The 14,845-nt window shown below is 42.0% G+C and overlaps 1 protein-coding gene across 4 annotated transcripts in view; it reads left to right on the forward strand.

Moving 5' to 3' along the window:
- The first annotated feature begins 311 nt into the window (after positions 1-311).
- The window catches only part of Sv (paired box protein shaven), a 217,823-nt gene continuing 203,289 nt past the window's right edge, over positions 312-14,845 (forward strand). For all 4 annotated transcript variants that reach the window (XM_078179081.1, XM_078179090.1, XM_078179098.1 and 1 more), the window contains exon 1: positions 312-1,473. The gene's annotated coding sequence lies outside the window, so the exon portion shown is untranslated. The remainder of the gene's footprint in view (positions 1,474-14,845) is intronic.

Consider the following 14,845-nt stretch of genomic DNA (forward strand, 5'->3'; position numbering starts at 1 on the left):
CTAGACGTCGCACACCTCTCTGTCCACCTCGACGATTCCCTCTCTGTCCGGCCCGTGAACGTTCTCCCCGGCGGTGTTTCTCCCCCTCGGCCCACTGATATCAGGAGAGGTCGTGGTAGAAGGGGGAGGCAGAGACAGGTAAGCCTCGGTGCTCTCCGTTCGAGGCTTAGGAAGGAACGCAGCCAGGTGGAGAAAGAGAGTAAGAGAGGCCGGAGTGCCGCTGCCCGAGTGGAGGGAGATCGGTGAAGCGGAGGTGAAGCGCGACCGGCCCTCTCTACTCCAGGGGCCCAGACTAGTCCAGTCCGGGACAGCACGCCTCCTGCTGCACGCTCCACGAGGTAGAACGGCGAACGTAGACACCAAGACGCAGGACGTAAGCGCGGGGTCAGGCTCGCTCGTGTGGTACCACGGTGGCTGCTCGTCCTCGGAAGGATAACCGTCATCCTTCATCGAGATTGACCAGTTCAACGGTTCCTGGTTGCCCCGGTGTCGCCGTGATCCCTGACCAGGCCAGCTGGGACCAGGGTGTCCGGTCCATCCCGGTAGCCTCGTGAAGCGTCTCTTCTCTCCTCGTTGCTCGACGCGGCGCATGGGACAATCGAAGATCACGGGATCGTATCGATACATCCGCGGACGCCGCCTGTTGTGACGCGACATCGATTTCGTCGAACGCGGGAAAGTTTCTTCCGGCCTGTTCCGTCAAAGACAGTTTCGAAGACACCCTCGTCATCTGGTCGCGTGTTTCGGAATCGGAGAACTGTGCGATCGATACTCTCGCGAATTCAACCGTCGTCCTCGGCGCCAAACACTTCCTCTTTCACCCGTCGAACCACCACCTCCCCCACCCTTGACATCACACGCGTCCAGCCACGCGATCAGCGGGACCAGCGATCCGGAAGGTTTCGCGCAGCGGTGACCAACGAGCCGGTTAGTCTTAATGGACACCTGATCCACGGTGACTGAACATCTCTCGTCTGGATGCATCTGCGAACCGTTGCCGGTGTCGCCCGCGGGTTGTCGTCGCTCGTTCGGGATCTCGGGGATGATGCTGAGGGTGCGTCCGCTCGGTCTGGAGGGTATCTGATCTGAAAGGATAACGGTGATCGGTCGTGTCCCTTGATTGTCCTCGGGTGAATCGGGATCGGGAGGAAATTCGTAGTTTTCGAGTGAGACGAATCCGCTGGGTCTTTGTATTGCTATCGCTGCTCGGAGACCGCAAAGATTCTGAGTTTGAGGAATAAACTTTGGTGCACAGTGACTGGCGAGATCGATTCCGAAGGGGTTATTCTGTGACGAAGAAGATCGTGCGGGTATGATAAAGCACTGTGAACGGTGCGACGGGCTGCTCGAACGGTGAAGTGTTGCCGGCGTGTTCAGTGAATACTCAGAGACTTCAACGCGCGGCCAAGCGGTAACCGAGGGATATAGGCAGACGACGAACACGACCATAACGACGCAGCGGCTCCAATTCGGGTAAGTTTCTACCCCTTCGAAATTGCTTCGGACTCTTAAGGATTCGTTATTCATTGCTGTGGATTCAGTTTTAATAATCATCTTCGATTATAGTGTCCGGATCGTTGTCGATATTTAGGTCGTAGACTTTTTCTTTGATCAATTCTCTTCCGACGAAAAGGTGTCATTCGCTAAAAGGCGTAGAATCATGCAAACTTCGCGAGTTGCAACGCGATTCGCATACAAGCGGCTGCTGAATGCTGCGACGATGGTTACGCGCACGCAATTCACACGCACACACAGAGACCGGCTCACGCTGTGTTTACATTCGCCAATTATAGACGACTACTCGTATGTAATAATGATAGATACACCGGTAGAGTTAATGACTGGCGGACGGATCACAAAAAATGGTAGGAATAATTTTCGAGATGACGGGTACGGGGGCGTTGTTCGAGGGACCATTGACATTATTCTCGTGGAGTTTTGTCGAGTTTTATTTCGTGATCTAGAATGATACGCGGAGATCGAACTCATCCGTCGGTAGTAAAAACAGCGAGAGTACTTCTTTCTCGGAAGACTTTGTGATACCTAATATTGTAGACAGGAAGCTTCTACCGTTTCCTTTACATTTTCTTCTTCGCGTAGACCAGTTATATCAGTTTATCTTCTACCTCTTCGGGACATTTTCTCATGCGATGACACAAACTCATCGTTCCTTTGAGAGTTCTTTTCCGATTTACAAGCTTCACTCTTCAATTCTTACTGTGAAATGAATATTCATGAGTTACGCGTTAGAACACCCCCCTCCTGGCCGTGACACGCGAGATCTACCCGTTTCCTGCGTCAAATGGCCCGTCAGCACTGTATCTGCTGATCGAAAATGATCGATGGAGATAACGCTGGCAGGGCCATGGTGCCTCGACTCCTATTATTTCGAGAAATTCGTTTCTAATCGGACGCTACCGGCATCTGCCCGTTTTCCACCCTTACCAGCCGTGTTAACCTCGGCTTCAAAGACAACTGCCATCTTGGGGCGAGACAGTTGTTGCGTCAGGTGGCGGTCGCTACCGAAAACGGACCGAAATCGCCGGCAGTTAAGGGAACAAGGGTTGACAGACGATAGAACTGAAGGGTTCGGCTATTTTCAATGCACCGGTTTCCCGTAAAGTTGATAACAGGAATTAGGTATCGGCGATTAGCGTGCCGAGGGATGATCGATGTTTCCTTCATCGTTACGACGTGAAATCGAATCGAGATCGCGATATAAATAGTTTTGTACGTACATCTATTATTTACAAAGTTTCATTTAAGTTCTCTACTAGTTGATAATGTATCTAAATAATACAATTATTAGGTAATGGAACGTGTTGATATCAGAATATTGTAAACGTAACTGTTCGGATAAGAAAGTCACTACTGTATTTAAACTGTATAAAATTCTCTCTTGATGTTCTGCATTTGGAAAATTAATTTTCAGAGTACCTCACATGTACATATAATAATTTCTAGAATAATATTTCTGACTTAAATTAGATCGCAGCCAAAATTTAGATTTCAACTCGCAATGTGCGCAAACTGTAGATCTTGAATTTATTGATATATTCCGACAGGAGAAATGACAATTCAAAGCAACGTTGAACGTAAGAATTGAGACATCCAGAGAATGGATTCAAAGCTTCTCCGGGTTTACTATTTCTCTTCATGAGGCGGAATGTGTATTTGTTCGAGGATGACAAACTTGCGCCATCAATTTTCGGAGTTTAGGGCGTTTCATTTGATTCTCTTTGCGACGTTGCGACTGTTGAACGCTCGTAATAAATAACGTCCGTCAGCACTGTGGTGCGCCTTAAGTTGCTGGAAACTCTAACCAATCATACGGCAAACGTTCGCTTGACTTGAAGACCATTATCTCAGCTGGACATCCGAGTAATTTTGTACTGTCATTTCGCATCGGACCATACAATTCAAGCTCGCTCGTAATTGATCGATCGAAGGTCGCGCGTGTTTATCTTCCACTGACCCGACGGGTCTAATTAGATTCCACTGTAGTCGCTGCTATTGTCATCCTGACAGCTTGAAAAAGATTTCAAAGAAAGCAAACAAATGTTTTTTCAGGCATAGTTTCGACTACATTAGACGTTAGCTTGACACCGACAGAAATTTCTTCCTGAACTTCGGTGATTAATTATTAATTTCTAAGATTATCTGAGATTACTATTCTTATAAAAGATATTTTTTCGTAATTCAAAATTCGGCGCTATCTTACTTTTGAAAAATTACATTTGGTTATATGCCCTTTTTTATTTTTACTTTGTTTATTTACTGTATATTTTCTCTTGTCGAGTAGGAGTTACATATTCGATCATCGATACTGAATATAAATCTGCACGAAGAAGGTTCACAGAAGGGGACGGTATATGATTGGATACAGTTCTTGACATTTAACCAAATGGTTATTTACGTATTTTCCAAATTGGAAAAAAAGTGACCACTCCTAGAAATCACGAAGGATTGAAGCCCGTAAAAAACATTCAGCCTGTCGATTCTGAGTGACGCGAAACATTGGAAACATTTATTTGAACCACGATAACCGTCGCGTTCGTTGGCAAGAAATTCAAACGGTTGCGTAATTCTTCAATAAAACCGCGACGCGAGATCCTTAAAATTTACTGCACCGCCGGAAACCTCGTTTTCGCGATGCGACGCGACGCGGTCTGATCGTTATTAGAAAATTTACAGCGCGGCTCTGCCGTGCCGGTTCCCGCGACTGTGTTTCTCTTAACGATTGAAACAGATCTCGCAGCCTCCTCCAGAAATCCCCGGCCGGCGAGAATTACACAGAACGGCGAACCATGGTATTACGCACCTATTACGTGTCGTGCACGCAAACAGGAATGCGGTCCCGCTGGTAAACCGTTTCGAAAAGTTCGACCGATCTAATCTAACGCCTATCAGCCGTTCGTACGGCTCATTCATAGGCAACAAAGTGATATTACCGGCGGCTGGGTATGCGGTTAAAGAAGCGATCAACACTGAACAACGGCGGCCGTTGCGCTCGGTTTACTGTTCCCGCGTCTTCGATCGGTCGCAGATTAAAGCGAGATTAAAGCCCTCTGAGTACTGACACGTTTTATCGTGTGAATGATTGCCTCGCCGCGTTTGGCTCGTGAGGATCTTCGTCGTGAGTTCGTCTTCTTGAATTCTTATCTCCTACGTCTTTTTGTCCATATGTGTAGCTCTAGAACTGTAAATCAATATCTAAACTTGTTTCCGTTTTATTGTGAACAGAAAATTAACACCATTCGATTCTTTCGCGATAAAAGCGTTTGCTTTTGAAACATGGTTTCATTTCATTTTCATAATACATTTCAAACGATCAAGGTGTTTGAAAAATCTGTATAATTGATGTGCTGAAAAACCGTGGACGTTCTTTTATCGTTTTTCGTGTCATTCGAGTTACTTATCTTTATTTAACGTCTGTTTCTTAAAATTGACTTAATATATTCTACATAAGAATTATATGTCTCTTGTAAATTTTCCCTCCACGATATTCTACATTAATCGATGATATATGAAAAACGTATTACATAGTACGTGTACAGCATACAGTATGGTAATTGGTTCAATTGCATTTTATATGTTTTTAAGAGAAATCGTAGAAAAGCTTTACAACTAGATTTTATACTTTTTGTAGTTTATTATTCTAATAATTCTTTGCGATGTTTCATTCGCGATGATTAATTTTTTTGTGTAAATAATAGATATTTACATGCGATTTATGTATTCACATATTCAATATTATATGTAGATATTTTTATTGATCATTTGGGTATGTCTTTATATAAAATAATGGTTTTGAATTATATATGACACGAGACGTTATTACTGCATATTTGATACTAACATAACTAGATTCTAAATGATGTGTTCAACAATACTGTGATTTATGAATTACTATTGAGTTATTTTGGAACGTGGACGTGATCAATGAAGCATGCATCTCATCATCCTATAATATTGTCAACATCAATTACAAGACATAAGAAATACTACGTAACATTTACACATTCTTATAATCGTTCCAATGAGTTCACAATAATACAATAATATTTTCAAATTGTTTAATCGCTTCTGCTATTTTGCATTTCGTTATTTTCGTTATAAATGCATAAAATCCGTAGTCTAGCTATGAGTATAATGACCTACGCCCAGTTAGCTATGCGATCCTCTGCACAGTGCGTCCTCTCGTTCTCCATTCCACTCGTTTACCCCGGAAACATCGGTTTGCTCACACGCGCGTGATCACCTGAAGGGATCGATCGAACCACAGGAAACGAGGATCGGATCCGCAGGGCGTCGATCGCGGGAATCGTCACCGTGGATCTCTTGGTTGTCACCGGCGGATTGGAATGCGGTCTAGGTGGTGGCCGATCCGATCGCGGCCATGTCAAGGATGCGGCGCGGGTGCATTGCTGCTGGACTCTCTCTCTCTCTCTCTTTCTCTCTCCTTGCATCTTCTCCTCCTCGCTCGGTTGCGATCTTCTTCTTTCGTTTATTAGTTGGCCGAGAGACCGGCGAGTTGTCCGGTGGTTAATTGCGGTGTGCCATGCCGCGTTGCTTGCACGGCGTCGCGGCGGTTATACGGTTAACCATGGCTTAAGCTCGTCGCGTGTACTCTCCGCATGTGGCGTGGTACACTGCACCGCCTAGCTTGCAACTGTACCGGACCAAGCACGTCTACAGGTAGCTCGAATCTATTTATAGTCAGTCGTCCGCACCGGTGGTCGCCGCACGTAACCAGTTGCTTTGATCATGCTTTTCGGTTCTTCAGCTGCCCAATTTCTTCCTCGGCCGTCCATTACCGTGCCCATTGTCTTAAGAAGGGTTGCATCTGTCTCTGTGACAATCGTTGCTTGTGCGCTTACGATGCGGAAATGGAAAGATTGGTAGCGACCTAAGAACCTCGTTCTGCTTTGCACGCTTTGCACTCGAGTGGCGACTCTGAGGCGCCATTAAAATTGTTACATCACGTTCTAATATTATTTTTACAGATATCACCAAAGCTCAAATTTAAAAAGTTGTTGAAAATGTAACTGTTATATGAATTATGGGTCAAATGCTATGAAAATGTTATGAGTCAGAAAAATTATTTTATATTTCATGTCGAAATGGTTTCGAGTGCAAAGGGTTAATAATCATCGATAATTAGCGGTTTCGCTATTTAAGCCAATAACTAAAATGCTAGTAATTAATGTGGGCTTTGGATAATGGATGTGAATTAAAATGGCGGACTGAGTCTGGTACAGTTAGCGTCTGTTGATTTTTCTGAAGCTAGGATAATTTGGAGAGATACTATAATACATAAGAAAATATACTTATTGTAATGTAGTATCACAATATCATATTAACAAACATTTTTCTTGTATCAGGTAACTTGTATCAGGCTAGAGATGCATTGCCAAATTACAGTTACATTGGTGTATGTTAGCGAAGTGTAGCTACCTTTTTATCTAGGAAAATGACTTGATTTGCACTGATAATTAGACTGTAGATTTAATGTACACTCGACATAACTGAATAGTTGAAATGTAAAACTGCGATGACATTATATGAACTAATTGAAATTACTAATACAAAAGTCACATTTCTCCTCACCTTTTGTTTCTTACACTTGCCGTAGAGTATTCTAAGTTTCTGTAACGATTCGCAGTTTATAATCATTAGAGTTATTTATTCAAGCTGATTACGGGCTCTCAACGTTCGTTTAATCAAAGTGGGTGAATCAAAAACTAAAGCTAGAGACATAAAGTGAGAAGATCCCGCTGAAATACAACTTTTTGCGACTTTCGAACTTTTTGCGTTCGATATATCGAAGAAATAAGAGACTCGCGAGCCCGAGTATCTAGAAAAGCGATTTTTTCCAGGGTTCGGCCATCGCGTCTGAGCGTAACGAACAATTTAAATACCATCGAAATCAAGAGAACCTAGAAACGCTTGGGTCTTATCTGCTCTCCCGCTTCCAGCATCAGGCCGAGCCACACCTGGCCCCGATTGCGTCCCACCTATATATCTATTCCACTTGCGAACCTCCTCAACTATGCGCTCGTTCAGGCAGTTGGCCGAGGCTATCTGGTCGCGTACTCGTCGGCTACTCGCGGTATCTGCGACGCGGAGAGTACACCAGATGGATTTACTGCGGAGCACGATCGGTTTTATTGGTGCTCCGCGGAGAGCTGCTTCGGCCATCTCTTTCGGATCACCCTTCCGAGTCGTTAACTTCCCTTGAACGGGACAGGTGAAAGATAGCGGCGATGGCCTCGCCGGTAGCCGCCGCATTTTTCCGCGGATTTTTCACCATAAAACGTCGGTTATCTGTCCGCCGTTCCCAAAAACGAAACTGTTAGCCGCTTCGTTTTCTGATCGCCTCGTTGCCACGTTCTCCTCGGTTAGATACCGCGGGATTCTTACGGCGTTCCTAGCTCGGTGTTTGACCAGACGACTTTTTTCCGCGGTTGCGCGCGCGTTTTCAGCCGGAATTGCTGTTCTTACGGGCCCGAGCGAGATAAATGTAGCTTGATGGACGAATCATGAGGTTTTAATGGCACCCTGCCGCTCATTCGGCTCTCCGAGTGGTTATTGCTCCTGGCTCGGGCTGAAACCGCTACAGCTCCGTTCCCCGCAACGGACGCGTTACGTTCGAACCCTTTGAACCGGTGACTATCGTTCTTTTAGAATCGATCGCTTCTTCTGAACGCGCTTTCGTCTCACTGTTAGCGCGCGATGATCGCTTCATTCGCGGACGCAAAACGAATCTGGTAATTCCGCGGTCTCGATGGTCTCATCGAACCTGTTACATGGCTTGGTTCGTTTCAACGAGTGTCTGGCGTCGTTATCGTCGAACAAAGTGGATTTCCAGCGGATTTCCATCTACTTGTAATTTATGATCGCGCTCAAGTCGCGAATATAACGACTCGTCCACTTTGACGTGGAATCGATTAATATTATCAAGATCTGGGAACGTGTCAACCACGGTTGTTTCCACGATCCCTATCTGCATTGAAATAATTCTCGCGCGATGGAAGCAACGATCACAGCCGCGGGCGTATAGATCACGATCGCGCGTGACAGGTGGCTTTTAGCCTGCGATTTTTTTCGATTGACACTTTTCGTTAACGTTCGCTAATGTCACGGCATTATAGATCATGAAGCTTTATTGCACTGGTTTCCCGCCGACTGCGACCGATCGGTTACTCAGCTCGGGCCTTTTTTCCTGTGCCGGAACCCGTTTTACCCTGAAAACAGTGACCGGTCCGGCTACGACCGGCCACCTGCACAATATGCAAATGCGCGACAGCTAATTTCTAATTCGCGACCGATTCGATGGCGAGCGGCGTGTATCGTTCCCCTCCTTCGCCGAGATAAAACGGTACAATCGCGCAACCTTTGCCGTCTTCTTCGGGAGATAACGCTTCCCCGTAGGCGATACCTTGTTGTAATCTCACGCTGGTTGGCTACTTTTAAATGCGAAGGTAATTTATTGGATGCTCCGAGGAAAATGGTCGGAAGACTTATTAGTTGCGCGATGGCATATCCTTGCACTTTGCACTGTTAACAATCTATTGTAATGTACGGTGCTTTAAGTTTGCTTTCTGTTTGGTTTGTTCAACGTTGTTTTCTTTTAATAAATTATATTAAAATACCTGTGCTATTATAAAGACGTTGTATAAAGTTACAGTTTCATAAACGAATTAATACAAGTGGATGTTGAGTATTTAATTTCTTTTTCGTAGGACGCGTGTTAGAACGCGAAATGGAAATTGTTTTACTGCATCCACGTTTCCCTTTAGCATCGTTGCAAATGGATAAACGATTTTCATTTATATGCGATTTATAGAATCACGTGAAAGGAGCAATGCGCAAAATGTACTAGACTTGAAATAAATTTGCATTCGATAATTTTTAAATAATTTTTATATTTATCGGAACTTAACTTATTTTGTGGGTATACGCAATGAGGTGGAGGAAAGAAAATTAGTTTGAAATTAGGTTGAGATATGTGTTAAGAACTTTTATCGCTTAGTGAAACGATAATGAAAACGTAACTACAACTTGTTTATTTAACTTAACTTTCCTTCTGGTGATATTTGGAAATTTAATTTGACACAAAGTTAATACCTTTTTTAACGAACCGTGAAATATTTATATCTAGTATTGTGAACAAAGGATTTAGGTAGCGTCGGTGTATTTGTTTTCGACCCAACATCTAATAAATGAGTACAACAAAATAGAATGCATTATGTAATAATTGCTCCGAAAATGGTTAAACATAATCTATGAACAAAAAAATGTAATAGGCTGTCCGAACATCCCCGGCATACATCACTGATTACAGTGATATGAAAGTGGTAAACTGTGGAACAATGGTGTTTACTTCCCACGGTGCCAGTAATATATTTAAATAATACCTCGAGCTGAATGTATAAAAAAAACTGTAACCCGAATTAAATTTTTTCTGAACGATGAATATTCAAATTACACAGCGCACAGAAAGGATACCGTGCACGACATCACGATCGTGTTGCGATGGGAATGATTAACTGGGAAGGACATTGTAACCGTATTATTCACGCAGAAATGATAAATGGGTGAAATTCTCCAAAGCTTTTAATTTAAATTACCATTGCAAATTCAGAGCTCAAACATCGATAATTTGGAATTCCGACATAGAAAGTCGTGTCAAAGACAATCTTAACCAACACTTCAAAAATATTTTTTGCTTTTAATTGGAAATGGATGAAATGTTTCAACGTTCTCAATGTAATACTTTTTTTAATACTTAATCTTTTCTTTCGCAATTACATTATAAAAACGTTTTATGTGAAATGCTTCGATTTTCTACGGTACTTTGATTTAAAGATATTATTATGTTATCCTCGTGTTATTACTATTATGAAAACAGGAAAAATTCCCTAAAATGAACGTAGTCAATTTCTATTTAATATAGTCTGCTTATAATAAAAATTATACGAGATTTAAATAAATCCAATCTTGCCATGATTATAATTAAATTCTTTACGTTTAGAACCGGCACTTTCGTTGCTCAATTTCCATCATAAATTCAGAACTTATTCATAGAAAGCTTGGAATTTCCACAAGAAAAGTCGTAGGGAAGATAATTTCGCTAAAGGATTGCGCGAGATAAAAACATGAAAACTGTCAACGCACTGCTGCCACAAGATTGGTAATGCATCAAGTAGCTCTACCGTTTTTCCGTCGTTCGGGGAGGATTCCGCGGGAATGCTCGAACCTGTTCTCGGGCGCCTACTTCTCCGGGGCCCACACATCACTCGGATGTAGTCATCTGTATCAATCAGGGAGTCGGTACGAGCTTATACACTTTCTTGCTTGGCTCGATATGTACACGCGCGCGGCGCAGTTAACTCCAATCAGGCTCGATTGCATCGGACAAGTGGAATAATTGTTGCCGCGCGTCGCTTATTGAATTATTAGGAACGACGATGCACAATCTGCTCCGTAAATAAGCGTCATCCGAGGATATCGATATCTTCGCGTACTTCGATTCGCAATTTTCCGCTGATCGATCGTGGAAAATCGTCCTATTAACAAATGAGCCGGAACGAGAGGTCGATATCAGGGCGAGTGCGCTCTTTTATCGATTCTAACCATCTCTGTTGAGGATGAACGTTTTTGGTAGCAGAAAATTACGATAGCTTCACTTCGCTTTGAAATAGAACGAAACGTTTGTTGCTTAAGTCGAAATTATTGTATGGTCGTATTGTATGGTTGTGCTATACTTTCAGAGCTTGATACAATATTTCAGAAGTTATTATTATTATTTGCAATAAACAGTTTAGTTTATCGTTAACAGTAAAAATATTCTATTACAAGTTTTATGAAATCTTAGGCTAGTTAACCCTTAGCACTCGAGTGGCGCCTCTGAAGCGCCAATGAAAATCGTTATATCATTTCCAAAACAATTTTGACATTATTAAAGACCCTTCTATTTAAAGGACTGTTAAAAGCGTAAGTTTTATGATTAATTAGACTCAATTTCCTATTCATAAATTGTTAGTTATATAAAATGGAAATGCAGTTGGTTAAAATAGCTATTTTAGATCTAGGCTTAAAAAGGCCTGGAGTGCAAAGGGTTAAGTTTAGTTTTATCTTTTCTATGTATGTATATCTAGGAATGCGATCCTAAGTAAAGATTCACAGGTGAATAATTAGACTACCAATTGCAAGAATTTATGACAAAACTGAAAGAAATGCTGTTTTACATACGTAGTTTAGTTTTTTCTCTCGTACTCTCCAAAAATATGATCATTGTAATTAAATCGGACTATGTCTAAGCGAATGTATCGCAATTTGTTGGTACAAGAATTGAGATTTAAGCTAGTTCTCATTTCCAGAAAATAATATGAACAGAACTGTAGTTAAACAAAATTTTACTCAAGATAACGCAAATTTTGCATTATCTTGGGAGCAAGTTCCAATTTGCATGAAGAACGATACCGATTGCATGCTATTACGCCGCGGCACAACCAATATCGTGAACGTACAATAAATCGCAGTAGGGATGCACTTGAAACTCGAGCTTCTATAAATCACACTCTAATGTGACGGAAATCCAATCTTTCATCGAATATGTAATAACTAATTAACTCGCGGCACGAGTCGCGACGATTTCTTCGCAACGATCATCAAGCCGATACTAGATCACCAGAATGAAGCGTTGGGTATAAATCTACCACTAATTTCTCGCGGATTTAATTGGTTACGGCTCATTGAGTGGTAATGAGGAGGTATAGAGGTTCCGCAATGGATTTAAAGGCGGCGATAGAAGCACTCCGCCATCTTTCAACACGGATGCAGGAAAACGATCCGAGAGGTTCGTTCGGAAGTTAACCAACTTGATTTTTAGCAAAGTTTACCTTTGAGGAACTGTACGTATTAATATTTTCAAGGCAATATTAAGTTTTGAATATCGTTGTTCGTACCCTCCAATTGAATTAAAATGGGGTATAATAAAATTAACATAAGAATTTAAAAATATTTAAATTAATTGAGCGTTGTCATTTTTATAAGGTAACAAAATCGAGTCACCTTAAATGCTCGGTGCGGTTAGTGCTGAAAAATACAAGTTTTTGATGTATTAATTTGAACTTATTAAAACTGTTGAAGAAAGAAATAAAATTGTGCTGGAAACTTAAGTCTTGCAACTGATGCAGTCGATTTTTATTTTTCCCAAAGATGCGTATTCTAATTATAATATAACAAATGTGGATGCAACGTTTGAATAGATAGAAGCAATTGCATGGCTCTCGTGTGCGTTCTGTACTTTTACGAGTCGGGAGTTCTTTCTTTAGCTATCTCTCAAGAGCGTATAGCATGGTAAGTGCATAGAGAATTTTTTAGGCAGAAATCGGCCATTACCTCCGCGCACGGCTGCCATAATCGGACAGAGTTTACTTTCCCGTCGCGCGCGTTATTTAAGCATGACAAAATCACAGCATAAAGTCAGCGATGCGTGTCAGAAGTCTCGTGAGCCGACGTGGCATTGCGTTCGTGCACCGTCAAAACACGAAAATCGCGCTAATTTTAGAGTCGCCGCCGGTTTTAATTAATGTCCTCTCTAACTCGAGCTGCAAGCGCGCGCGCGCTCTTTCCTCTCTCCGCGCCGGTGCAGCATGCGATGCATCACGCGGTGCAGCATGGAATGCGTGCGCGTCAAACGTGATATATTCCTGATGTTTCGATTTAAAACTGTTTACCGCGCCGGGATAGCATGCTCGGTGCCCCCTTGTTGCGCGCCATGAAGCGCTTCATGTTGCATCGCGTCGATCGGGTCAGTCCATTAGGAATCATAAAAGCGTGTCAATCATCTTGCGTGTATTAAAATTAACTTCCTGCGCCACGCTGTACGAATTCCGCACCACGCTATCCAATAATGACCACGTTAATTCCCATCCACTCATTGAAATCTACCGTTTTCTCCCTTTTTGTTTCCGATACGCCTTGCTTTCGCGCGCAACTACTAAAACCATTTCCGATTTTGCTCCTATTCGAAATTTGCGTGTATTAGATCGACCATTTTTATGCATGCGTGCTATATTAACCCTTTACAGTCGGAGCCACTTTAATTCGATATACAAAATAGCTTTTCTGACCTACACTGTTCCCATTTTATACAACCTAGTGCATTTCATACGTAGGGAATTGAATGCTGTGACTTGTGCAGCCCTTATACTTTTAACAGTTTCATCAAAAAGAAAACAAATTTGATAATATTCAAAGTATATTGAAATGTGCTATGACAATTTTTAGCGGCGCTTTAGAGTCACTTCTCAATTGAAAAGGATTAACAGTTAATAATTAATAAGAGTTCTTTTATATTATTACTAAAATATATCTTATGCTTCCTACTGGAAATTTCTGTCTTAGTCCGATATTTATAGGTCATACAAATATGAGTTGTTGGAATTAATTTCTTCAAGTACAGTGTAATACGTATAATATGTATATTATTATACTATGTACGTTATCTATAATAAATTATATATAACGTTAATTCCTAAATAAATTGATAGAGGACTGATTACAATTAATCTAATTACTTTTGTTCAATACCCATTGTTATTTGTTGAAGAGTGTTAAATAGTGTTTATTGCTTTAAATATGGAAAATATAGATAAAAGAAATTATAGTTTTGCAATTAAAGTAAATCTTTTTTCCAAAATTTATTGAAAAGAAAACGACTTTAAATATTCTGTAGTTTTGATAGTTTTCATCAAGAAGATGCTGTATTGCCGTCTGTATCTTTTCAGCAACAAACTATTATATTAGATGTTCAATTTATTTCTAGAGAAATCTGTAAAGTCAATAAAAATTGTTCTAAAATTGAACAGTATAAGTGCGGTATTACAGGTGAAGCAGGAAATCCAAGTCACGCAGCGCAACGAGGCGCGAAAAATTACTGATAGGAACAATATTGGAAGGGTCGAGTCGAACGTCTTGAAAGTAGCATGCAATTGAATATCCCAGTTGAGTATCCTAGCATTTTGTTGTCGCAACATTTCCGCGGGGAGACCGATCCGGTTCCCGTTTGCTTTGCATATCCGTGCGAAGAGCGAAGGTATCGTTTTTCCCGTGCATTGAGACGAGTCCCGGTCACGTGCCGTGGCCGATCTTTAACGGCCGCGCTCAACGTACCATGTTCTTCCAATGGTGCATGCACCTGATACCTTCGAGTCGCACTTGTTGCACAGCCCAGCATTACCAACCACACTAATTCGTGCTGTGACCGTTTCCTACGGTAACGCACGTACCGACACAGAAAATATCCGGTCATTTATGGGGGTGAACGCTACAC

Source organism: Augochlora pura, chromosome 1, assembly GCF_028453695.1.
Source record: "Augochlora pura isolate Apur16 chromosome 1, APUR_v2.2.1, whole genome shotgun sequence".
NCBI lineage: Eukaryota > Metazoa > Arthropoda > Insecta > Hymenoptera > Halictidae > Augochlora > Augochlora pura.